The sequence below is a fragment of the Lynx canadensis genome, chromosome C1, assembly GCF_007474595.2.
Source record: "Lynx canadensis isolate LIC74 chromosome C1, mLynCan4.pri.v2, whole genome shotgun sequence".
NCBI classification, from domain to species: Eukaryota; Metazoa; Chordata; class Mammalia; order Carnivora; family Felidae; genus Lynx; species Lynx canadensis.
In genome coordinates this window covers 65,639,046-65,666,482 of record NC_044310.1, presented here as the reverse complement: position 1 = coordinate 65,666,482, position 27,437 = coordinate 65,639,046, and the positions used below count along the sequence as shown (strand labels likewise).

General features: G+C 36.9%; 1 long non-coding RNA gene across 1 annotated transcript; it reads right to left on the bottom strand.

Moving 5' to 3' along the window:
- Positions 1-262: 262 nt before the first annotated feature.
- LOC115521742 lies at positions 263-22,397 on the bottom strand. Its single transcript, XR_003971154.1, has 3 exons — positions 22,386-22,397; positions 15,839-15,843; positions 263-418 (listed from the first exon to the last, which is right to left on the bottom strand). It is a non-coding gene; the product is annotated as an uncharacterized LOC115521742 (long non-coding RNA).
- Between the last annotated feature and the right edge of the window lie 5,040 nt (positions 22,398-27,437).

Below are 27,437 nucleotides of genomic sequence, written 5' to 3'. Positions count from 1 at the left end.
GTATGCCTTCGGTGTAGTAGGGAGGGATCAAAGAGAAAGAAAAATACATAGAAACCAAACCTTTGAGTCAAATTATTTTTAACTCAGTTTAAAAAGGTACCATTTACAAAGACTGTTTGGAAGCCATGTTGGAAATGCACAATATACATAGTATGTCTTATGTAATATGGGGGTGTATAGTACTACTTATGGGACATATGGGTTAATAATTGATAGGCTGATTTCACATTACATGTTTTGTTCGTGGTAATAGGGGATTTTCACTTGTTTTTTTGTGGAAAATGAAGACATACTGGGCAAGCACAGTATGGGTATATGCCATATATGAATTATGAAAGTTGTGGTGTTGGTTTCTGGTATTGGCAAGGAATAGTTTAAGACAGAATTTCAGCTTTGGGTGCTGATAGTGGGGCTGTTGCTTCTTCCTTGAAGTCTTGGGGAGGGCATATGTTCTCCTTTTTTTGGTTTACAAGACCAAGGTATTTTATATACTACAAAGACTCTTCATTTGAGGAGACGGTTTTCAATAATGCCTGAGATGGGCCATCAAATACAATAGGTTGGTAATTTTCAAACTTTATCCTGAGGTCCATTGTTTGACTATGATGTCTTCCTGCAGAGCCACGGACTGATCCCAGAATGCAAGTTCATAGTGAAAGATACAAAATTCCAAAGACTTTTCTTTTCCGTAAGATTAAAGGAACTTATTAATAACTATTCAGTTTCTAAGTTTGGTATTTATAAACCAAGTGAAGCATATCATTAAAACTTACTGAGCATTATTTTTCAGGATTTTGTAAGAAATCTAAGTTCTTACTCTTCCTACACACATGCCCCTACTTAGAATCCCATGGGCCCCCAGGACAGGCAAGATATGCAAGCTGCAGAGTCTTTTACCTCATGTAAGCGCACCATGATAAAAAAAAAAAAATTATCATTTTGAAACTGGAATACGTAAAAAATGTTCAAAGAATCATACACTTAGAAAAATATAAGGGAATCGGCTTCTACATCTTTAATTTCTATATATAATGCTCCTTCCCAGAACTGATCTTCCTAAAAGAATGCCTTTGGACCAACTTTTTCTTTTTTCTTTTTTAACGTTTATTTATTTTTGAGACAGAGAGAGACAGAGCATGAACAGGGGAGGGGCAGAGAGAGAGGGAGACACAGAATCTGAAACGGGCTCCAAGCTCTGAGCTGTCAGCACAGAGCCCAACGCGGGGCTCAAACTCACGGACCGTGAGATCATGACCTGAGCCGAAGTCGGACGCTTAACCAACTGAGCCAACCAGGCGCCCCTGGACCAACTTTTTCTATCTTGCCTCCCCTTTCACAATTTTTCTTCTTTCAATTTAGAAAAGAACAGGATCTTCTTTCCTTATCTTACAATAATCCTGCTGAGATATATTTTACTTTTTATGCTTAACAATTAGCCACCAAAATTTGAACCTACATCGTATGTTTTTGATCCATTGTCCATTAATAATTATAATTGTATAAATTCAATTCAGTAGACATTTCAACATTTAAAGCTTATGGTCAAAGGAATTAAAAAATAAAATTATTTGTATGTATGTTTTTGTTGTAGAAAAATATGTCTGAGTGGCCATTATAAAGTTTCAGGTAAACATTTTGCATGAGGATTAAATCATGTGGAAAAAGTAGAATAGAATTAAAAGTTCAAGGATAAATGATGCAAAATTTATAACTGTCAAAAGGAACTTCTATTGTTTATGTATTTGGGTGATGATGTGTTTCATATTGTGTTGGTTAGATTCCAGGGAATACACATAAAAGGATAATTTGTAAGATATTTTTAAATGTCAGCATTCAGAGTGTACCATAAATTACGAACTTTGTAAAATTTTAAATTTATGATGGAAAATCCAAATTTAGCCTAAAGATGAGGAAGAGGGTAAAATTTTTTCCAAAGTCTTATAGGTTCAAAGACCACTAACCTAGGGACCATCCTTTGCTCATTCTGGGCCATAAGAAGGTTGTACACTCAGATCATGTTATTATGGCCTCTTAAAGAACTGCCTTCACTGAATTTCACTTTAGCATTGACTGAGCTTTTATAGAAAGTAATTACAGGAAACAGCCATATGGAATCCATTACTCCAGAGAAATACTATTAAAGGTAGTATATACCACATCACAAAATGCCCTCTAAACAAAGTCCCATATGAAAATTTTCTTTTGAAATTCAGTTCCAGGAACAGCTTTGCTTTCCTTGAGTATTTGGTGTGTTTCTTCCTTTCTTATCATAAGACATAATAGTGGTCATATTTTCCTTTTCACTTTGTCCCACAGGGAGTTTGCAACTAAATCTTAGGTTAGATACAAATATCTATTTCGGTCCTAAGAGTTGGCACAAATTTTGTTGCAGTCCCCTCAATCTATTCTTTCTTTTTAATTTTATTTATTTATTTTGAGAGAGAAAGGGAGAGAGAGCTTGAGCAGAGTAGGGACAGAGAGAGACAGAGAGAGGAGAGAGAGAATCCCAAGCAGGCTTGGTGCTGTCAGCACAGAGCTCTGCTCGGGGCTTGATCCCATGAACCGTGAGATCATGACCTGAGCCAAAACCAAGAGTCAGACACTTGACTGAGCCACCCAGGCGCCCCACCTTTAATCTATTTTTACTTGTAACTTCTTCTAAATTTTTCTTTCTAATTCTGTTTACCATCATGTTTTGATGTATGTTTGTTAACCTGCCTCCAAGTCTTTTGTGGAGGCAGGGCATGAATCAATGGGAATTTAAACATGCGTTCTTTTCACGTAGGAATCACAGGCAAATCTCCACCTGTTCTTCGGCATATTCTTAGTATGTGTTGGATACATAAAATTACTAAAAATGAGAACCATCGATGACAAGGAGAAGCCACCATCATTATTTCCAAGTAATGCCTGATTCTAACCAGTTTCTTACGCAAGCAGACCCTGTGCATCTATTTCCTATTGGCATGAGCATAGGCATGGCTCTAGCTCTTGACTTCCACATCCAGTTAACAAGATTTATGGTATATATAAAATAAAATTTTCATCAGATTCAATAGTGTCAACAGTGTCTTTAAAAAAATGAGTTTATCAAAATGGATAAAGGACCTGAATGTGAGACAGGAAACCATCAAAACCTTAGAGGAGAAAGCAGGAAAAGACCTCTCTGACCTCAGCCGTAGCAATCTCTTACTCAACACATCCCCAAAGGCAAGGGAATTAAAAGCAAAAGTGGATTACAGGACCTTATGAAGATAAAAAGCTTCTGCACAGCAAAGGAAACAACCAACAAAACTAAAAGGCAACCAACGGAATGGGAAAAGATATTTGCAAATGACATATCGGACAAAGGGCTAGTATCCAAAATCTATAAAGAACTCACCAAACTCCACACCCGAAAAACAAATAACCCAGTGAAGAAATGGGCAGAAAACATGAATAGACACTTCTCTAAAGAAGACATCCGGATGGCCAACAGGCACATGAAAAGATGTTCAACGTCGCTCCTTATCAGGGAAATACAAATCAAAACCACACTCAGATATCACCTCACGCCAGTCAGAGTGGCCAAAATGAACAAATCAGGAGACTATAGATGCTGGAGAGGATGTGGAGAAACGGGAACCCTCTTGCACTGTTGGTGGGAATGCAAATTGGTGCAGCCACTCTGGAAAACAGTGTGGAGGTTCCTCAGAAATTTAAAAATAGACCTACCCTATGACCCAGCAATAGCACTGCTAGGAATTTACCCAAGGGATACAGGAGTACTGATGCATAGGGGCACTTGTACCCCAATGTTCATAGCAGCACTCTCAACAATAGCCAAATTATGGAAAGAGCCTAAATGTCCATCAACTGATGAATGGATAAAGAAATTGTGGTTTATATACACAATGGAATACTATGTGGCAATGAGAAAGAATGAAATATGGCCTTTTGTAGCAACGTGGATGGAACTGGAGAGTGTGATGCTAAGTGAAATAAGCCATACAGAGAAAGACAGATACCATATGGTTTCACTCTTATGTGGATCCTGAGAAACTTAACAGAAACCCATGGGGGAGGGGAAGGAAAAAAAAAAAAAAAAGAGGTTAGAGTGGGAGAGAGCCAAAGCATAAGAGACTTAAAAACTGAGAACAGGGGCGCCTGGGTGGCGCAGTTGGTTAAGCGTCCGACTTCAGCCAGGTCACGATCTCGCGGTCCGTGAGTTCGAGCCCCGCGTCGGGCTCTGGGCTGATGGCTCAGAGCCTGGAGCCTGTTTCCGATTCTGTGTCTCCCTCTCTCTCTGCCCCTCCCCCGTTCATGCTCTGTCTCTCTCTGTCCCAAAAATAAATAAACGTTGAAAAAAAAAAAAAAACTGAGAACAAACTGAGGGTTGATGGGGGGGGGAGAGGGGGAGGGGGGGAGGGGGAGGGGGGGTGATGGGTATTGAGGAGGGCACCTTTTGGGATGAGCACTGGGTGTTGTATGGAAACCAATTTGACAATAAATTTCATATATAATAAATAAATAAATAAATAAATAAATAAATAAATAAATAAATAAAATGAGTTTAAGTTTGTAACAGTATGTCAGACTAAAGCTTCTTGACAAGAGATGAGAATATCCACCAACACTTCTTTTCTAAAACAGCACTTGTATTTTCTTTTAGCGAATCCTGATCTCATTTGATAATCCCTTTCCCTTGAAGCTTTGTCTTAAATGAATAATCCCTTCTAACCAATTATTGTGGCAGGTATCATCTTAGCAGCATACTGATGGGTAAAGAAAAATTCCCCTTGCCAACACACAGCTGGGTCCTCCTCCAACCCCACTGTCTCCCCATCTCACCTCCACAGAAGGCACCTGTGACTTCACCTCTCCCCATCTCTCTTCCATTTCTGAGAGTCCGGCACTTTTAACCACGGGTCTTTCCCATCTCAACCACATTTTCTTCACTCCATAAAAAAATACTGAGTGGCCAGTACATAGCGGACACCAAGTTGAGGTACAAGGAATACAAGAAGACCATCAGCAAACATGGGAGAGGTTTCCACTGGGAATTTAATTTGCCCCTCACTTCTCATTCTCCTGGGTTCTTCTCCAAGTCCTGTTTAACATTGTACCACATCACATCCCAGGCCTCACACTTTTATTTCCATTCTGTTATTTAAATAAGCTCTATTATCACACACACAGACACACATGTATCATACACATGCAACATGGACTTTATGTAGAGGATTACACAGACTTCTTCTCTAAGGTGATATTCAACTTGATACATGTTTGCCACACAGAAATATCTGAATTAAACTAGCAACTTAATTAACTGGGTAGAGAAGTAAGTGCTCATAGTAATTTTACTCACAGTAGTCGGTCCTAACTATAGGACCTTTTAGATCTATGTGAGTGACAGTGACAAGAACACAAGTAGTTGTGTGAGATATATGCAATAAATAATAAGACAGACAAAATTTTATCCACCAAATTTTATTCAACATTGAATTTTTGAAATAAATGTACAAATACAACATTTTGGGCTGTGACTTCAAAGGAATTATCATGTACCAAAAAGTGGTAAACGGCCTCCTAGGAGTGTGGGTCCAGACAACTAGCCAAACTGCATTTCATTGACTACTATGTAGAGGTTTGAGTAGCTAAATTCAATCTCAGGACCTGGATAAAGCTTAATTGCTGTGTAATCTCCAAAGGATTGAAACAAAAGCAACGAAGCCAGAAGGCTGTGTGTGTAATCAGTAAGGGAAGTGGACTGTGGATACCCTCTTCCCCCATCCTTACCCCATCACTGTTCTCATTAGTTGACTTGGCAAAGCAAGGAGTCTGGAAAAAATGACTAAAAATCATTTGCTTTGTCGCGATGAACTTAATCCACCACCACTAACCCATCTCCCCTACAGAAGTCTGAGTTAATTCTCAGTATAAAATTAATGTTTTTGCATGAGTTGATTCTTTAAGAATATCCAGAAGGTGCTAACTACTACAACCATAATGACCACTTGCATGTGCACAAGAGCCAATGGACAGGAAGACAGTTGACCTCTAGTATAATGATGGGGTTCAGGATATGCTACCCAATATGGCACCTTGGCATATTAAATATTTTAAGCTGAAGGAATTTGGGAAAATGGCAGAAGCAGGAAGGTCATGCTCACTTCTCCACCTTGCCTTTTTTCCCTGAAACAGGTAATAAAACTTCCATGTGAAAGGAACCTTCCCTGTGCTTGGAGGAAGAAAGACATTCTCATCACCAGAGTCAGGAAATTTAGGGCCAAGAAATCTATACAAACAAAACTTGTTTAACTTTTATTGTACTAGTTAATTACTTCATCATTTCCTACCTTTAGCCCAAACCCCTCTGTCTTGTCAATTCTTCACAAATTTGTTGTTTCTTTGCCTAAAAGACATAAAAGCTTTCTGCTCTGGTCACTTCTTTGGGTCTTCTTTCTCTTGGGAAGGATCCCATTTAAATGTAAAAATTCAATAAAATTTGTAGGCTTTTCTCCTATTAATCTTTGTTCTTTTAATTTTTAGACCCACTAAAAGGCTAAGGCAAACTTTTTCTTCCCTTACAATACAGATGTCAAAACTCTCAGTTGAATTGGCACTCCACCTTCATTCTAGCCTCATTCTAAAAGAAATTGCCTTGATTTGACTGGAAATGCAGCAACTCAGTATGATAACCTTGTTATCTCATACTATTCAGATGGTTTGATCTCCAGGTGTCCATACACATGTGACTTGCTTGTACTGTGTCACTTGCCACGAATGCCCTCTGTCCCTTGCTCAGATAGTCTTCTATATCCTGGCCCCTGAACCGTGCAAACTAGTGTCCATTTTCCCTCTTGATAAGTCTGATCAATATCAGTTCATCCTACAGATCCCAGTTTAAATGTCATCTCCTTGTCAGATCTTCTTCATCCTTCCAAGGCAAAGTTGTCAAATATCACTGCCATTCTATTCTTTTATAATTATTTTTCAAATTCTCTTATTAATCTACTAGCACTTTAGTTCCTTGAAGGACAAGTTCACAACTTACGCATATCTGTATCATTAGAACCCAACAATTTTAGAATATTATGCTTTGTTGAAAGACTAGAATATAAATAAAAGAAACAGTAGGTGAACACCAACTAGGTTTAAAACAGAAGGCTCAATATACCTATTTATTGATTCATCATAAACATTAAACTAGTTTAATTATGGCTAAAAAGAAATACCTTTTCATGATCATAAATTTACCAGAGCTGCAAAATTCATAATATGAACACAAGCATATATAATAGTAGAAACGCAAATCAATCATATTGCACCAGTCAAAAGCTGGAGACTCAGTTTTTCACTGGTGAATTAAAACCCTTTATTCATTTTTTTTTGGAGTTAATGATCGTAAGCATTAATTTCAGTTCTATACCATTTAAACTGGACCACTTCTTGATAATTATAGAATGCTTTCATCAAGAATATTGGTTTTATTCAGAATCCTGACTATAAAATTAAACCCCCTACCTCAGAGGCATGTATAAAATTTTTCTAGATGTTAAATATGTAATTATAATTATTTAATTTGTTGGAAATAGTACTATGAACTAAAATTAGTACTTCATCTCATTCCAGAAAATACGTTTTGCACCTTTAAATCACTATTTAATTTTGAATATCATGCTGATATTGATAACTGATTCTGAATATGAGGGTTGATGTATTTTTATTATGCCTTCTACCAAATAGGAATTTGAAGCTAGTTAATTAAACCATACATTATTACAATTTGTAAGGTAGTGAGATTCTCTTAGAATGTTGGAGAGTTCTTTATTGACAAACAATTTTCTCTTGAAAATGAAAGTCCACTCTTAATATGTAATAGTTTATTTCCAAGTGTATTTTCATATATTAATTCCATGGAATGCCATATTTAATGTTGTAAAACTCTGAGATTTTTGTTCCTTAGGACATATAAGCTCTGTATTAATATACTAGAGTTAATGTGCAATAAAAGGACAATATTTGTCCCTATCAACATGAATTATAAGACCAGATAACATCCATTTAAAATTTTAATGCACCTCAATCTTTTCAAATATATCTGTTCTGACTGGTATTGTCCATCTGTGTTTGTTCATAAACATCAAAATAAAGGAAAACCTAACAATTTTTATTACATTGATTATTAACCATCTGCTAAATCTCAAAAAACAAGTAAAGATTAGCCATATGTATGAGGTGGAGAACGATAATGCAGCCCAGTGGTCTTTAACAAGGGAAGATCATGACTGATCTATGACCCTTTTACAAAATACAGAGTTCTGTATCAATCCTCTGAAATTCGGATACAGTTATTTGAGTGTAAACCCACAGTTTGAGTTGTGTTAGGCAAAGACAATGGCAAATTCTAACAGAAAGGTATGGAATAAATACATAAGAGAAGGAATATGAATATGCAAAAGCAATCAGAAACTCTCTATATTTTATTTCTACAATATGAACTAAAGATCTAGAGTGATATCTTAATGAAAAATTATTTAAATTTTAATTCTTTCTGATTTTCAATATTATCCTTATGTATTCTTAATGTTTTTACAATGAATCTCATTATTAACTCTTTCACAAATATTACATGATCTCCTTTTGCATACCAACAACACAATAGGTGCTGGGATGTAAAGCGAAATGAGATGAGGCTGCTCCTTCACAGGAGACATGATTTTTACTTGAAAAACATGAATAATAATCATTTTTATTTTAAACTTCATACTTACATGATACATCTGACTTAATAATTTGTCCAAAGTCTGCAAAGTTTCGAAATTCATATTATGAACAAAATTCAGACCCTAGTAACATCCATTTCAACGATCTAAACCTCCTAATCTCAGAATCACTCAATAGCTAATTGTTCATCCCAGTCTTGTCTTTGAACTTGGCATTTCAATTGTTTTCTCTTTTGTTATGATTCTGGCCGTAATGCCATGGTTATCTATTTTATCTCACCCAACATAATACCTTAGCTGGCAAAGAAACTAGCCTCTTCCTTATGGTGGTGATGTGATGGCATGTTATTATTCCTCCTTTTTAAAATTTTTTTAATATTTTGGTTTCTGGGAGTTTAAAGTGTCAAAGACCTTAAGAGATGAGTCATCAAAGAAAACCTAAAGAAGTGAACAAACTAAGCTCTAAGAGATGTTCCTGCTCATCAGTGCAGGATCTCAGTAAAACCGAGACCTGGAACAGGACAAAAGTGAAAGTCTCTGAGTAAATGAGATACCATGTGATCGCTCCAGCATAGTGCCTAGGCAGGCTAATAAATATTCATTAAGGGAGTGTCCAACATTTATTTAAAAATGGGTTTCTAGGGGCGCCTGGGTGGCGCAGTCGGTTAAGCGTCCAACTTCAGCCAGGTCACGATCTCGTGGTCCGTGAGTTCGAGCCCCGCGTCAGGCTCTGGGCTGATGGCTCAGAGCCTGGAGCCTGCTTCCGATTCTGTGTCTCCCTCTCTCTCTGCCCCTCCCCCGTTCATGCTCTGTCTCTCTCTGTCTTAAAAATAAATAAACGTTGGGAAAAAAATTTAAAAAAAAAATGGGTTTCTAAATAGAAAGCTCTTAAAACACCACTTGGCAGAAAGTAAGTGGCTCATAAATGTTAGCTGATATTGAAAGGAAGGAAAGAAGGAAGGGAAGCCTGAACAGCATTGAGAGAAGTAGAGAATGAGATTCCCTTGGGACAAAGCCTCCCTTCTCTTCTCTTAAGTCCCCAAAATTGAATGCTTTAAACTTGTTAAAGTCTTCACTTAAAACCAAAGTCCTACCACCTTAGAAGACAATTCTGTTTCCAGCTTTTGTTGAGTTTCATGCCCCCTCAAAGGGTCTTATCAAAGTTCTATATTCCTGTCTTATGCATTCAATTTCTCCTTGAGAAATATTGGTAAATGCATTTCATTATATTTTACTAAGGTTCTAGCACGCTAGCCATGTTTGAGAGTCTCTTATGGATTAGAACCTGTGAGCTTTCTTCCTGGCCTACTCATGAACAATTCTTTCATTTCTTCATCCAGCCATTCATTCAGTTACTCAGCCTGAAAACAAAGTCCATGAGGGGTTAAGTGATTTGCCTGGGCTGCAGAATTCATGGTTTGATAGAGACTTAAACCTAACTCTCTGCCATCATCAGAGGACTCTTGCCTTTTCATTATGATTTCTTACTTAAAATTCAAACTGAAGAACTTTTTATGCTCTGTATTTCAAATGTAGAAATTAAAAATCAATTTTAAAATATCTTCTGAAATTGTGAAAACTAACAAAAATAGATAAGCCTCCTTTAAAAATCCTTTTCTGATTTTACTGTAGTCGGTGTCAGTAGAGTCTGCTATTATAAGCTAGTGCATTAATTTTATGTGAGTAGCACACAAATTCAGTAAACATTTATTTATAATATATGACAGATGCTATTCTAGACTCTATAATCGTGGTGAAGGATCTTTTTTTTTTTTTTCAAACCAGAGACACTATGAGCGGTAGAGCACAATATAATAATAATGCATACTATCACAGGGCTATGGCATTTTCAAGGATTGTGCTGGAATTTGGCCAATAATATAACAGAAAATGGTTCTGATGTTTGCCATCACATGTTCATGACCTTCAGACAATATTGTACTTCATGATTTTCAGATAATAAGAAAGTAAATTGTGAATGCTTTTATTCCATTTTCTCTACTCTTCTAAAAACTGGAATTTACCAAAAAAAATTAAAATTTCATGGTTAGTAGAATGTAAATAATCTCACATATCCCTAAAAACATAAAATGAGAAATTCACATTGGCCAGAGTCCTAAGTGGTCTTGTAAAACTAATATTTTTATTCACTTAAGCTTTTATTGCTTTTTCATTTCTAGAAAAGAAAGATTTGTGGGTTTCTGATTTAGAATTTTCCTATACTTTCCAAGTAAAATAATCACACAAGATTGAGAATTGTGACAGATAGTATTTTTCCAAAAATGGCTGCACCCATACCTAGCTCATTCCACGTTCTTCTTACAATATGATGTCCATGTCCTTTCATCAAGAGGTGGGGTCTGTGTGCATTCCCCTGTACTTTGGGAAGACCTTTGTAACTGCCTCCACCAATAGATGGAGGAGATGCTCCATCAAAGAAATGATGCTCTGTGACTTCTCAGACCAAGCTACAAAAGATAATTCAGCTTTTTTTTTTTTCCTTGAGACACATGGGTTTTTTTTTTTAATTTTTTAACGTTTATTTATTTTTAAGACAGAGAGAGAGCATGAATAGGGGGAGGGCCAGAAAGAGAAGGAGACACAGAAACAGAAGCAGGCTCCAGGCTCTGAGCTGTCAGCACAGAGCCCGACGCAGGGCTCCAACTCATGCAGCACAAGATCATGACCTCAGCCGAAGTAGGACGCTCAACCGACTGAGCCATCCAGGTGCCCCGAGACACATGTTTTTGAAGCTCCAGACCACTCTATAAGAGTCCAACTATAATGCAACTTTAGTTCTGCAGAAACTACATGGAGAAAAAGAGAAATGCCCAAGGATCCCCAGCTGTTCTACTCCTCATCAATTTTAGTCTTTCCAGTCCAGCCTTCAGACATGTTGAGTCAGAAGACTTCAGATAATTCCAGCCCCTAACTATTGGACTACCTCAGCCATGATGAGTGGAAAGGAAGTGAGGTGTTCTCACCAAGCCCTGCCCAGACTGCCGATTCTTGGTATGTAAGCAAAATAAATGTTGCTTTAAATCACTAAGCTCTGAGTTTGTTACACAGTCTCAGTAACTGGAACAGAGATGTCCACTCCATGCAATGACTTGGAGTCAAGCAAATATGGCAAAGAATACCTATATCATTCATCCATTCCTATAAATATGTATTAAGTACCTAACATGTGCCCATCACTATGCTAGTCAGTGGCTGTAGAGCGGTAAGCAAAACAGGCAGTATTGGCCACCATGAAATTTAAACCATTGGAAATGTGCTGACAACAGGCAGGCCTATGAACAATCTGATGCCCTATCACAGTGGGCATTAGTAGCAGATTCTACAAAAAGATGATTGTTATAGAAATGGTAATGGAAATAGCTGATATCTTTCCTTTCTCAGTGGTGATGTGTACTCCCCTGCCAATCAAATATCCCTCTGCACAGGAAAACATAATGCCAACCCTGGCCAAAATGTACATTAAAGAACAGTAGGAAAGAATAACAGATGGATGAGATAACTCAGAATCTTGCAGTCAGACATATGATTCTGAACATCTCTTTCTTTATATTAAATTGTGGATAACAGACACCATATTGGGATAACATGTATGACATTTCATGTGTTTGAAACATTTGAGTTGGAGTGATCAGAAAAGTATAATTCTAAGATGTTGCTTGATTTGGCAAACAGATGACGCTGAGAGTCCCAACTCAAATCTACAGTGTAATTTGGATTGTTTTAAATGCTTTTAAACTTTCTTCATATGCAATATTCTTCTCATAAATAGCAAAGCCAGGAAAAAATTAGGGAAGCTTTACACATTCTAGTTATGCAAACTTAATCCAAATGGAGGCTCTAATACTCATCTCTATACCATGATAAACCTCCAAACAGCTGAAAATTTTTATTGGGAGGATGAATCATATTATTCCGTTTAGATTATTTCAGCATTAAAGGATATGGCTTATTCATGCTGCAGATGATAAAGCCCTGTGGTCAGGTTAATGCTAAAACTGACAAATGCTATGCCAGATTTGAGAATATATGGAAAATTTTAATTAGAAGTTTATAAAACTCTGAAAAATCTCCAAAGGTTTTACCCTTATGAATGAACTTAAGATATATTTAGAGCTAATATATTAGCTAATATATAGGCAGTGATTAAGGGAAAACAGGCGGCTGGAGCATAATTTCCACAATGGTCTCCTTTCTGAGGCTGGCCGTGCAAGCCAACCCCTGTTGCCTGCAGGAGGTGGTTCGTTCTCAAAGAGGAATCAGGAGTATGCTTCGCTCTGTCAGAGGATATGACACACTCTCAAGCAGCATGCTACTTTTGTGGGACTGAGACGTTTGGCTCTACCTCTACAAACTATTTTTAGATCTGTTTATTTCTCCTATTAATTTATAATCACTCCACTTTTTTCACAGATTTGTCAGTAAACTTGACTGACTAGAAGATTCCAGAAAAAGAAGCATCGCTTAAGTAAAAGGGGACATGGGGAGACGAGAGATGTTGATTATTGATTATGCATGCCTGAATGACCTTTTTTCCCTTGAGTAGCATCTTACAAGTTGCTCTAAAATGCTAAACCACTATTACCATGGAGTAACACCCTAGCTATAAAGGGGTTGTAATAGATGCAGTAAAACATTTTTTAAAATATGCTCTAAAAGAAAGATAAATCCAATGCAATTCACATAAAGCCTAATGCATTATGTACCGTCTGTGCTTAATAAATGCATTACTCATAAAATATACATTCACACGTCCTCCTTTCTTATCAATAAAGCAATCAAGCTGAGCATAAGATTATCCAGAAATTCTGCTCCCTCCTATACAAAAATATAATCACATTATCCCCTTTTTAAATCATGCTTAGATGAAAAGAAACAAGAAATTGTATAAAGTATTTCATATTTAGCCTACTAAAAATACTGCATGCAGGGTTTTTTGTGTGTTTGTTTGTCTTTCATGTTTCTGAGCACAGAAAAGAAAAAAATGGCACCTTTTTTACTCCTCACCCAGGAACTAATCTTAAAGTATAAAACAGATCTGTAATTGAGACTGGTTAGAGTTACCCTAAAGCATTTAGAGACTTTCTGTGCTACAAAGGCCATTTTTTGGTTATTAGTAAATGGACATAATGCTAGTTCCTGGTCTCTAAAGGAATTTGACTCTGTGCTTGTTTCTTTTAATATTCTTCTCCATTTGTCAGATTGAACAACCCATATCCACTATATGAGATATTTGGCATCCAAATCACATTTCTCCAACAGAATTTGCCCAAAGCATTTCTTAAGCTAAGATCAAGACTCTGTCTTCAGAATGAGGATTAAATTGGGTGCTGGCTATGTAGTTCCCACTGATCTACTATTTTTCATCTGAACAAATGACCCCTTAATTGCTTGGTGTCTGATATCCCTGTATTTTTAAAGCCCCTTTCTATTGATAAACAATTAGTTATCAGGTTAAGTCAGCTGTGGTTCATTCTAAGATATAGTTAGGCAGATTCTACAGAATGCCTGAAATGTTGGCAGTATTCTTATAGTCAATGTAATGGTTCATCATTATGGGAACAAAGGAGTCTTTAGAAAGACAAAACAATGCACAAAATGTTTATTTCCTTCTACAGCCACTTCACTCCACCCCAAGTTCAGATTTTGTATGATTACTTGCTGCACACCAGCAGGCCCTAAGGCTTTCTCCAGTACCTGCTAAGACATCTTTGTATACTTTACTAGCAAACATGTCATTTGGAAAGGCAAATACCTATTTACATGAGGCAAGACTTTGTAGATCTCTCACATTCTTTTTCCCCTCTGACAGGCAAGACATCGTAGGTCTCATTTTCCAATCCTTATTAAAAAATGTGATCCTGGTTGTTTGGAAAGCTCATTAGTGCCATTGCTCTGTGATGGACGGCATATCTTTAAAAGAATGACAGATTGCATGGATGCATCAGCACACCAGCCATAATGAAACCCAAGTGCATCCCCACAAGCCTCAGGATTTAAATCTTCATTTGCTTTTGTGAAAAATGATAGCCATGACCATGAGCATTTGAAAATACAGCTACATCTTTGTCTTCCCAGTAATAGGAGTACATCATTATTGCCTATGTGACCTTCAAGGAAAGTAAAAGAAGAAGCAGTTAGCTATGTAAAGCTTTGCAACTAGGGCACTGAGACCAGGCAGGAAACATACTCAGCAGACAGGTATTAGCCATGAGTTAAGAATGTACACAGAAGTAAACTCAGAGACTTGCCATCTCATCAGTAGTGAAGCACTGGTCTCTTGGGTGAGTGTCAAAGGCGTTTAATTTTTTCTGGTCTTTGACTTCCCATTCCAAAAAGACTAGTCATATGGTGTCTTTATCTTAGTCACAAACTGGCAAAAATTTAGTTAAAAGAAAGATTATTTTTTTCAAAATAAAGGAAATCATGGAAGTAATCTTATCAACAATAAAACAATTCTAGTAGTGAAATGAAACAAAATGAAGCAAAATGTTGCTATAGAGTGACTATTCCAGAGCTCCTTTTCACTTTTTTAAAATAAATGTCTTTCTCCACCTCTAATGAGCTGCATGTGTATGTTTGCCATTCCAAGAGTACTTCACAGAGGATGACTCCATGAAGTGGGGAGCACAGTCTTAAGATCTTATTTTGCCTCAGAGCCTACCACTTACTAGGTGACATGGATGAATCATTAAACCCTATTGAGGCACAGGCCTTACCTGCCTCATGGAGTTGCTATTTCTAAAATATATCAAATATAAATAATGTATGTCTCAAAAAAGAAATTTAAAAATACCTTGTGACAAACAAAAATGGAAATGTAACATACCAAAATTTATGAGATGCAACAAAAGTAGTTCAAAGAGGAAAGATCGTAGAGAGAAATGCCTACCTTAGAAACGAACAAACAAAAAAATTCTCAAATAAACAACCTAAACTTACACCTCAAGGAACTAATAAAAAAAGAACAAAGCCCAAAGTTAGAAGGAAGGAAATGACAAAAATTGGATCAGAAATTAATGAAATAGAGATGAAAGGGATAATAAATAAAATCAATGAAATTAAGAGCTGGTTCTTTGAAAAGATAAACAAAACTGACAAGGCCTTACCTAGACTCACTGTGAAAAAAGAGAAATGATTCAAATAAATAACATCAGAAATGAAAGAGATGTTACAACTGATACCTCAGAAATTCAAAAGATTATAAGAGATACTATAAATAATTATATGGCGACAATTTGGACAACCTAGAAGAAATGATAAATTCCTAGAAACATATGAATACCAAAATGGAATCATAATGAAATAGAAAATCTGAACATATTACTAGAAAGGAGGTTGAATCAGTAATCAAAAATCTCCCAACAAAAAAGTCCAGGACCAGACAGCTTTACTGGTTAATTCTGCCAAACATTTAATGAAGAGTCAATACCAGTCCTTCTCAAACTCTTCTAAAATAGAAGAGGGGAAAACTATTACAAACTAACTTTATGAGGCCAGCATTACTCAGATACCAAAATCAGACAAGGATGCCACAAAAAGGAAACTTACAGGCCAATATCTCTGATTAACATATGCATAATCTTCAATAAAATATTAGCAAATTAATTCAACAGTACATTAAAAGGACCATATACCATGATAAAGTGGGATTTATTTCATGGATGTAAGGATGGTTTAACATCCACAAATCAGTCAATGTGATATACCACATCAACAAAATGAGGGATAAAAATCATATGATCATCTGAATAGATGTAGAAAAAGCATTTGACAAAATTCAACTTCTATTTATGATAATAAATTTCAACTAAGTGAGGAATGTACCTACACATAATAAAGGCCATATATGACAAGTCCACAGCTAAGATCATATTCTATGGTGAAAAGCTGAAAGCTTTCCCTCTAAGATCAGGAATATGAAAATGTCCACTCTTGCCACTTTTATTCAACTTAGTATGGGAAGTCCTTCCTAGAGCAATTAGGCAAGAAAAGGATATAAAAGTCATCTAAATTGGAAAGAGAGAAGTAAAACTGTCAATATTTGCAGATGACACGATATTATACACATGCACCCTAAAGACCCCATCAAAAAACTATTAGAACCAATAAACACTATCAGTAAGTTTGCAGCAAACAAAATCTGTTGTGTTTCCTTACACTAACAACAAATCATGAGAAAGAAAAATTAACAAAATAATCCCACTCAGAATTGCATCAAATAGAATAAAATACCTAGCAATAAATTGAACCAAGGAAGTAAAAGACCTGTACACTGAAAACTGCAAGATATTAATACAAGAAATTGAAGAAGACACAAATAGATTTCTTACAGTTTTCTTATAGATTTTATATCCAAAATCTATAAAGAACTTATCAAACTCAACATCCAAAAAACAATCCAGTGAAGAAATGGGCAAACAACATGAACAGACAATTTTCCAAAGATGGCTAACATCTTTGGAAACTCAGATGGCTAACATACACATGAAAAGATGCTTAACATTACTCATCATCAGATAAACACAAATCAAAACCACAATGAGATACCACCTCACACCTGTCAGAATGGTTAAAATTAACAACTCAGGAAACAACAGATGTTGGTGAGGATGAGGATAAAGGGGAACACTTTTGCACTGTTGGTGGGAATGCAAACTGGTGCAGCTGCTCTGGAAAACAGTGTGGAGTTTCCTCAAAAAAATTAAAATTAGGGGCGCCTGGGTGGCGCAGTCGGTTAAGCGTCCGACTTCAGCCAGGTCACGATCTCGCAGTCCGGGAGTTCAAGCCCCGCGTCAGGCTCTGGGCTGATGGCTCAGAGCCTGGAGCCTGTTTCCGATTCTGTGTCTCCCTCTCTCTCTGCCCCTCCCCCGTTCATGCTCTGTCTCTCTCTGTCCCAAAAATAAATAAACGTTGAAAAAAAAATTAAAAAAAAAAAATTAAAATTAGAACTACTCTACAACCCAGCAATGGCACTACTAGGTATTTATCCAAAGGATACAAAAATGCTGATTCAAAGGGGCATATGCACCCCAATGTTTTTGGCAGCACTATCAACAATAGCCAAATTATGGAAAGAGCCAAAATGTCCATCGACAGATGAATGGATAATATATATATATATACATATATATATACACAACAGATTATTACTCGACTATCAAAAATAATGAAATCTTGCCATTTGCAACAATGTGGATGGAACTAAGTGTGTTATGCTAAGCAAAACAAGTCAGCCAGAGAAAGATAAATATCAAATGATTTCACTCATATGTGGAATCCAAGAAACAAAACAGATGAACATAGGGGAAGGCAAGGAAAAATAAGATAAAAAGCGAGAGGGAGGCAAACCATAAGAGACTCTTAAATAAAGAGAACAAACTGAGGGTTGCCGGAGGGTATTGGGTGGGGAGGGATGGACCAAATGGGGATTGGGCATTAAGGAGAGCACTTGTTGGGATGAGCACTGGGGGTTATTTGTAAGCGATACATCAATAAATTCTACTCCTGAAATCATTATTACACTATATGTTAACTAACTTGCATTTAAATAAAATTTCAAAATTTTTTTAAATAAAAAATGAAGAACACACAAATAAAAGGAAAAATATTCTGTGCTCATGGATTGGAAGAACTAATATTGTTAAAATGTCTACACTGCCCAAAGCAGTCTACAGATTCAATTCAATCCCTATCAAAATTCCAATGATATTTTTCACAGAAATAGAACACACAATCCTAAAGTGTATATGGAACCACAAAAGACCCCAAATAGCCAAAACAACCTTTAGAAAGAGCAAAGCTGGAGACATCATGCTACCTGATTTCAAATTATATTACAAAGCTAAAGTAATCAAAACAGCATTGTATTGGCATAAAAACAGACACAAATATCAATGGAACAGAATAGAAATCCCAGGAATCAACCCATGCATATATGGTCAATTAATTTGTGAGAGAGGAGCCAGGAACATACAATGTGGAAAGGACAGTTTTTTCAATGAATAGTGTTGGGGAAATGGGCAACAAACATACAAAGGAATGAAACTGGACCCCCAAAATTAACTTTTAATGGACTAAAGACTTGAATGTAAGACCTGAAACTATAAACTCCTGGAAGATAGGTGATAAGCTCCTTGACATAGGTCTTGGTGATAATGTTTTGAATCTGACACCAAGTTAAAAGGAAAAAAATCAAAAGTAGACAAATGGAACTGCATCAAAACTAAAAAGCTTCTGCACAGAAAAGGAAACCATCAGCAAAATATAAAGGCAACATGCTGACTGGAAGAAAACATGTTGCAAATTAAATAACTGATAAGAGATTAATATCTAAAATATATAAAGAACTCATACAACTCAAAAGCAAAAAAAAAATCCAATTAAAAATGGGCAGAAGATGAGTAAATGTCTTTCCAAAAAAAACATACAAATGGCCAACAGGTACATGAAAAAATGCCCAACATCATTAATCATTAGAGAAATGCAAATCAAGCCCACAATGAGATATCACCTCATACCTGCTAGAATGGCTATTATCAAGAAGATAAGAAATACCTAGTGTTATCAAGGATGTGGACAGAAGAAAACCCATATGCACTGTTAGTGAGAATGTAAACTGGTGCAACTACTATGAAGAACAGTATGGAGTTTTTTTTAATATTAAAAATAGAATTACCATATGATCCAGCAATTCTACTTCTGCATACTTATCTGAAGAAAACAAAACCATTAATTCAAAAAGATAAATGCACCCCCATGTCCATTGCAGCATTAATTACAATAGCCGAGATATGGAAACAACCTAAGTATCCATCAAAGGATGAATGATGGATTCATCATTCACTGTGGTATACACACAACCACACACACACACACACACACACACACACACACACACACACACTGGAATATTATTCAGCCATAAAAAAGAATGAAATCTTGCCATTTGTGACAACATGGATGGGCTTCAAGAGTATTATGCTAAGTCAAATAAGTCAGACAAAGACAAATACCATATGATCTCTCTTATATGTGGAATGAGAAAAAAAACAAATACAAACAAACAAAACCTAATCTCATAAATATAGAGAAAAGCTTGGTGGTTGCAAGAGCCTATGGGTGGGGTGGTGAAGAAATGGGTAATATTTTAAAATTTCAATAAATTGACTAATTTTTTTAAGTTTAAAATATAAAATAAAAAATCATAAGTGAACTCAAACTTCTGTTTATCCCATTGTGTTCCAACTTCCTTATTTTTTTAAGGAGCCATACATTGTGTAATAAACTAAAATGGAAACATCAAAAGCCTCAGGGGCTGGAGAAATATTACAAACATGACTGACATGCAACTCAAAAACAGAGCTTAAACCAGTGGTAACAGGACTATTACTTTTTTCTGAAACAAATATTTCAAATCATTGCTAATTTCTTTTTTTAAATTTTTTTAAACATTTATTTATTTTTGAGACAGAGAGAGACAGAGCATGAATGAGGGAGGAGCAGAGAGAGAGGGAGACACAGAATCCGAAGCAGCCTCCAGGCTCTGAGCTGTCAGCACAGAGCCGGACGCGGGGCTCGAACTCACGGACCATGAGATCGTGACCTGAGCCGAAGTCGGCCGCTTAACCGACTGAGCCACCCAGGTGCCCCGCTAATTTCTTTTTACATTATCAACATCACCAGCTTCCTCCTATCCAGGTTTAGAATGTGATCTAAGTTATATGACCCCCCCCATTCCTTCTGTTTCTATTCTAATGGGATATATTCCTCTTCTAAAAAGTGGACAGTAAATGCCATTTTCTATGGAACTGTGGAATACACTATGGTCCTGTGCACTGGCTGAACAGGCTGTTTCTCTCACTCTGTAAGGATTTAATGAGCACTTTCCATGTGCATGGCACTGTCCTTGTACTTTGGAGGATAAGAGGATAACTCAGACATGAAACGTGTTCTCAAGGAGCTTACCATCTAATAGAAGAGGAGCCATGCCTTGCCGGACTAACCCAAATACAAGCAGGTGACCAAACAAATCAGCATGAATCTGCTGTCAAAGGAGGACAGTTGGTGTGTAGGGAGAAGAGCAAAGACTTCAGTGTCAGGCACTGTGAGAGACTGTAAACAAAGCATGCTTCCTTCCTGAAAGTGTGTTCTAGTCTAGACCAAGGAAAACACTTTTAAAATAAAATTGGGGAGAATAGTTGTTCCGCTGCTACAAAAATACAAGATGCTTCAAAAGGAAACACTTACTTTGGCCTGGGATGATCCACTGAAAAAAACAGATGAACAAAGAAGAGAATGAACACTTGTTAGTAGTGCAACTTGCCATGTGCCAGCTGGACATGACACGTGCTTCATGGAAGGGGCAGGTCAATGGAACCCTGAACCATGAGCGAGGTGTCAGAACCTGTGATGGCAGACATGGACACTCCAGAAGAAGGAAGTTGTGTGAACCAAATATGGAGGTGAGAAAATACAGAGGAAGCTGAAGAATGCTGAGAAATCTAAGAGGATTGAATTCCAGGAGCATATACCGGTGCAGTGGAAGATAAAGATTTTGGCCATGTGGTAAAGGGTTTGCATGCCACTCTAACACAACCTAGATACCATGTTCTGTGACAGAAAAACCATACAATATGTTCAGCACCAAGGGTAGTAAAATGGATATTCTTTCCTGTGGGTGAAATCTAACCACACACTATACATCAAACTAGTGTATTATAATATCGGTAAATTTACTGCCTCTTCCATTTCACATACAGACTATAAAATATCCTGTTATGATAGCAATCATAGCTGTTCACCTTTCTTGTCAGACATGGGACATGTTTTAGAAAAATATGCATGTTTAGACTAATCCCAGCCAGCCAGAATGAAACTAAAGTATAATTTTCATAACTGCACTCGGTCTCAAATACCAGACTCATTTGTAAAGCCACTTTCAAAAATAAATGGAAGGATTTATGCTCTTTATAAATGACAGATTCTAAAATGCTGCAGTACAGTTCTCCAAACCCAGAGGATCACTCTTGGAAACATCACCCCCTAAGGATAACATTATTCAATTTATATCTTTAAAACCAGCTGAAAACTCAAACAAAATATAAACAGAAATTTCCTGTAATAAACTCTGTGGAATAATGAATACCTGAAAAAACTACAGCAAACCCTCTCTACACCTGATAGGTCAGAGATCCATCTGGAAGATTTCTGTGAGACACACTTCCAAGTCAAGTGCAAAATTAAACAGGGTCTCAACTAAAACCTTCAACAAGGTCATCAGGCTTTTATGGAAGATGATGGATGGTGGACCAAAAGTGCTACTTTGTAAGCCCTAAGTGGTGCTTTCAAGGGACATGCCTAAAAACACAAGTATAACACTTATGGTTAAAGAAGAAAAAAATGGGGTAAACTGCAGAAGGAAATTGAAATCTGGCTGGCCAAAGCCATGGTTTCTCAATGACACTCTTTGGTATTTATACTGTGACCATAAGATGATGCCCAGAGATACCTCTGAGGTTCTTGTGAAACTCTGAAGTCATCTGCACATGTTTTTTTTTTGTTGTTGTTTTTTGGGTTTTGTTTTTCTTTTTAGAGAGGCATCATTTCCAAACCACTCCTCCTCACTCTGTCCTGAGCAGAGTGCTCCTCTTAAACTCAGAAGAGCAATCTTTAAATTACCTGTACCTATTGAAACTAGATAATCTAACCCACTGATATATGTAATGCTATATAGCTATCAAAGTGTGTTAAGACCTAAAAAAAAAAAAAAACCTTATTTTTTCCAACAGAACTTAAGAAAAATATTTGGCAGACTTCAGCCATTCATGATTTACTATGAAAATAAATATGAAATAACCAAAATATGGAAAATAAAACACAAAACATATACAAAATAAAACATAGGGGATTTCCAGATTCATTTCACCTTCAAAACCATCAAAACCAATCTCTTTATTTGCATATGATCAAATTTAAGCAACAAAATTCTACCAAGGTCATCCAGTATTTAAGTAACAAAAAGTAAATGAAGGCCAAATTATGATCTAACAAGATAATTTGTATATTATTTGTATTATTCTTATAGCTATATAAATTAAAACTAAGTAGTATTTATCCCAATTGAACTAAAATCCAAACACTTAGATGGCTGTATATAAGTAGCATTTATAATGTATATCATATCTCTCCTGAAATTTACCTTAAAAGATCTGACTGATTAAACAATTATAGTTTCTGGCCATACTCTAATTTTTCCTGTAATCTTAGAAATACAAAGAGGGTTGAGACATTAAACATATAGAATACAGTCGTATTAGTGGAACTTAAGAATCAAAATTTTCCAATTTCTTGCGACTTTGTTGCCTAATTAATCAATATCAGTGTTTTATGAACAAATTGAGGGTGTTCGGTTTTTTTTTTGATGATTGATATTTCGTAAATATATTTTTTTCTTTTAAAAATAGAAATAACTGGAGTGCCTGGGTGGCTCAGTCAGTTGAGCATCTGACTCTTGATTTCAGCTCAGGTCATAATCCCAGGGTCATGGAATCAAGCCCCACAACAGGCTCAGTGTTGAGCATGGAGCCTGCTTGGGATTCTCTCTCTCCCTCTCTCTCTCCCTCTGCTCCTCTCCCACTCACACACTCACTGTCTCTAAAATAAAATTAAAAAAAAAAAAAAACAAATAGAAATGACTAAATGCAATGCACTATCTTGCGTTGGGTCCTGGCATGGAAAAATCATACTTAAGGAAAAACTGATGAACTCCAAATAGGGTCTTTAGTTAATTAATAGTAATATACCAATGTTAATCTCTTAGTTTGGACAAAAGTGTCATGATCAGGTGAGATATTAACTTTAAGAAAAGGGACAATGGGTATATGGGAAATACGTTTTGCTATCTTGGCAACCTTTCTCTTAATCTAAAATTATTCCAAAATAAGTTTATTTTTAAAATACAGAAATAAAATCAAGACATATCAGTAATATGTGGGTATCAGGGACACACTGAGCAAATCAAAACAGTCTTAATCAATCAAGAAAATGATGGAAGATGCTAGTTTCAAATTCAGGAAGGAAAAGGGGAGAAGGAAGAAAAGAAGAAAGGAAAGAGGTGGGGAAGGTAGGAAGGAAGAAAGGAAAGAAGAAATTGTTCCAAATCCTTTGTAAAGAGTTATACAATAGCAATACAGAGCCATATTTTCTTTAAACCCACAAATGGTTGAGATCCTGTATTTATTTGCTTAATCCGTACAAAGTAATGAAGTGGTTGCTCTTACTATTCCCATTTTAGAAATGAGTGAACTGAACCACAGGAAGTTTAGTTACTTGCCTAAGGTCACATTATTTAATACATCATGAGGACAAAATTTGAACTAGGCTCTACTAAACATTAGTCTTTGTAACAAGAGAATGACTTTGCTTCCCTTTCAATGAAATTCTGATGGGCTTATGCCCTAATAATGATTTAAGGTGCTAAGTGGAATTTTTCTTTCAGTGTTTCTTTACAGGCTTTTTAGTCTCTATACGTAAGCAGGAGGCAGAGCCCATGGACTTCCATGAAAACTGTTAAGTAAAAGCCTAATAATTTGCTCACAATTATAGCTTTTGAGTATTGGCTAAGATGAAGTTAGGCTGCTAGAGTTAGGATGCTCATTCTGCATGTTTTACCACCTGGGGCCTAAAGTAGAATCTAGAAGAGTCCCTACTTGTGAAAACTCCTTCAGTGTTTTCATTATGGCTCTCTTTCTCCAAGGCTCAGAACTAGTCAAAGGGGCAGAGGCAGGTAATAGACACACTACTTTATAATTCCTTCTTTTTTTATGCTTGTTTACTTATTTTGAGAGATAGGAAGACAGAGAGAGAGAGAGAGAGAGAGAGAGAGAGAGAGAAAGCACACAAGCGGGGGGGAGGGCAGAGAGAGAGAGAGGAAGAGAGAGAGAATCCCAAGCAGTGCAGAGCCTGATGTGGGGCTCAACCCTATGAACCATGAGATCATGATCTGAGCCGAAATCAAGGATCAGATGCTTTAACTGACTGAGCCACCCAGGCACTCCCATTCTTTTCCTCTCACTGCTTCATCCTATTCCATTTTCCTATCTCTCCTACTTCTACCCCTCAGTTTTTATGAAGTTTCTCGGAGGTTGCCTGCTGTACCCCATAGAAGCTGATGCAGAATGGAGCCAAGGGTGCATGGCCAACCTAGTTTGAGGCTCAGTCAGAACACTCTACTTCATGAGCCAATAGAGTAGGCAAGCTTAAAGTAGAGAAGACAGAATGGTATGCTTGTGAATTTAAATAGCTGTGCCTTTTATGTTGAATTCTTGAAGTTTTCTGAGAGGCTAAATCCCTATGAATAGAAGCATCTTTTAGCACATCTGGCAAAGCCTTAATAAGTATCCACTGCTCTTTAGCAATTTCAAATTTAAAAATTTAAAAAAAAGAATTATGCTTGAAAAGATGAAGCATTTTCCCCAAGATGGCTCCAGCTGCATGGATACCTAGATTTCCTAACCCGGCTAAAGCAACAGTCCCAGGAGACAAAGCTCACTCAGTAAGTGATAAAGCATAGCCACACTTCCACAGCTGCAGATCAGCTCAACCCCAGAGAGCCACTGTGAGAATTAAATGAGATGATGTTGTGAAAATACTTGAAAACACTGAGGAGTCTAACCATGGCAGACCATTATGGTTGTTAAAGAATGATCTTCTCATTTCCTAAAACTGCAGAGAGAGGATGATATAGCGAGATATGAACTGGCATGTTGCTCTGTTCCTTCTTTTTTGTTCCATCATCATCTTTCCTTAGGGCAGCTCATCACCTCCAGGGTGAATAATATTAGTGAATAAAAAGATGTCATATTCTTGGTTTCAAAGGTCAAAAAGCCAGATCATGTGGTAAATTCATGGGTAAGAGTAGAAATATTTAAAATAATATGAGAAAACACTTTTCCCCCTGCATCTATGGCCCACTAAATAAAGATCACTCAAGCTTGGAAGAAAGAATAATTGGAGAATAAGGAGCCTTAGTTACTGGCCCACTGGCCCATACCCTGCCTATAGACTTAGAGTCCCTGGGGAGAAACAATCGAGGGCCAAGATAAATTGAGGGATCTATGGACAGGGAAAAATGTGACTCATTACCTTTCCCGAGTCATGGAGAATAGCATAGAAGAGAAGAGAGAGCATCTAAACAGAAATGCCCAAGAGAGAAACTCTAAGCATCCTCACAGAGCATCAGCCTGCCCCCACAGGAGGCTGAGAATTGCCAACCTTTTTTGTTTGCTTTTGCTTTTCATTTATCCTGTGTGGCATGAGTTTGCAGAAACCAAGTACACCAAACTCAGGATCCTCAGAATTGGGAAGGGAGAATTAATCTACAGGCCAATATTATACACATGAGTTCCAAACTCAGCTGCTATAAAGGGACAACACCATCAGATAGTTTGAATACCTCAAAGGACGCCAGTGGAAGGCAGGCCCCTCTGCCCACTGACACCACAGCAGTGGCTCATTGCCCCAGGGACTGAGAAGTATAATCAAAGAGAAGAAGGAAGAGGGAGAAAATCTTGATTTTCTTTTAGTTTAAATTTGAAATGACCACACACACACACACACACACACACACACAATCCCTAAACTTGACTGAATTTACCTGCAAGTGTAAGGGAGAAAATAAACACCCTTCCTTCCTTTGGATGGGAACATGTCTTGAAACAGAAATTATGTTCAGTTAGAGGAAAAGGAAGTTATATCTTTGCACAAATGATTATATATTCTGTGCAAATTAATATCTGCTGTGCTACTACTTCTAATAAGACACCATTACATAAAATGGGGTAGTAATATTTCAGTTAGAGATTCTACCTCAAATTTCTTCCCATGCATTTATCCTCTCTGGACCCCAACAACAGTGCTTCTCATGGTTTAGCCAACCCCTAAATATTATCAAATCAATTGACGACAATTTTTTTAAAAGACAGAAACAGTAAAATCAAAATAGGGAAGTTTTTATAGTGTTTACTTAATTGGTAACTTCAAAGCTTTATCTTATCCCCAGGATAATCCACCTCCACAATTTGAAAAAAAATTCCCCCAAAATGCATTCTATCAAACTGTTCCTTTCTGGAGGTACCAACACATAAAATGGAAACAAATATCTAGAAAAAAATAATTCTACTTATAATCATATTCTTCACAAATAGTTACTCTTCTGCCTTCCCCCACCTCAATGGGAGAAAGATACTTCCCTCCAATACCATGACTTCAGAATAAGTCCCCAAACTTACTTTCACCAACAGGATATTAGCAGACATGACACAAAACAAGCCTTCGCAGTGCCTGGGAGATTGGTTTTACTCTCTTGTGCCTTTGATAACATTATAAGAAGAGCTTCCCCAGATTAGTTACTGCCCAGTCAGTCTGGGCCCAGAATAAACAGGTGGAACATATCTGAGCTTGGCCGTCAAACCAACTTCAGCTGGATCCACAGTTTGAAGCAGAACCACCCAGCTGTACTCATCATAGGTCTGTTTACCTCCATGACCCATATGGGCACATAGGCAGGAATAAATTATTATTGGACATCTGAACTTTGGATTGGTTAAGAAGCAATAACTGATGATACAGAACCTAGTTTCATCTGATTCTTAACCTTCAGCTTGTAATAGTAACTTTGCCCAGAGTGGTTGGGTAACTTGTCCACAT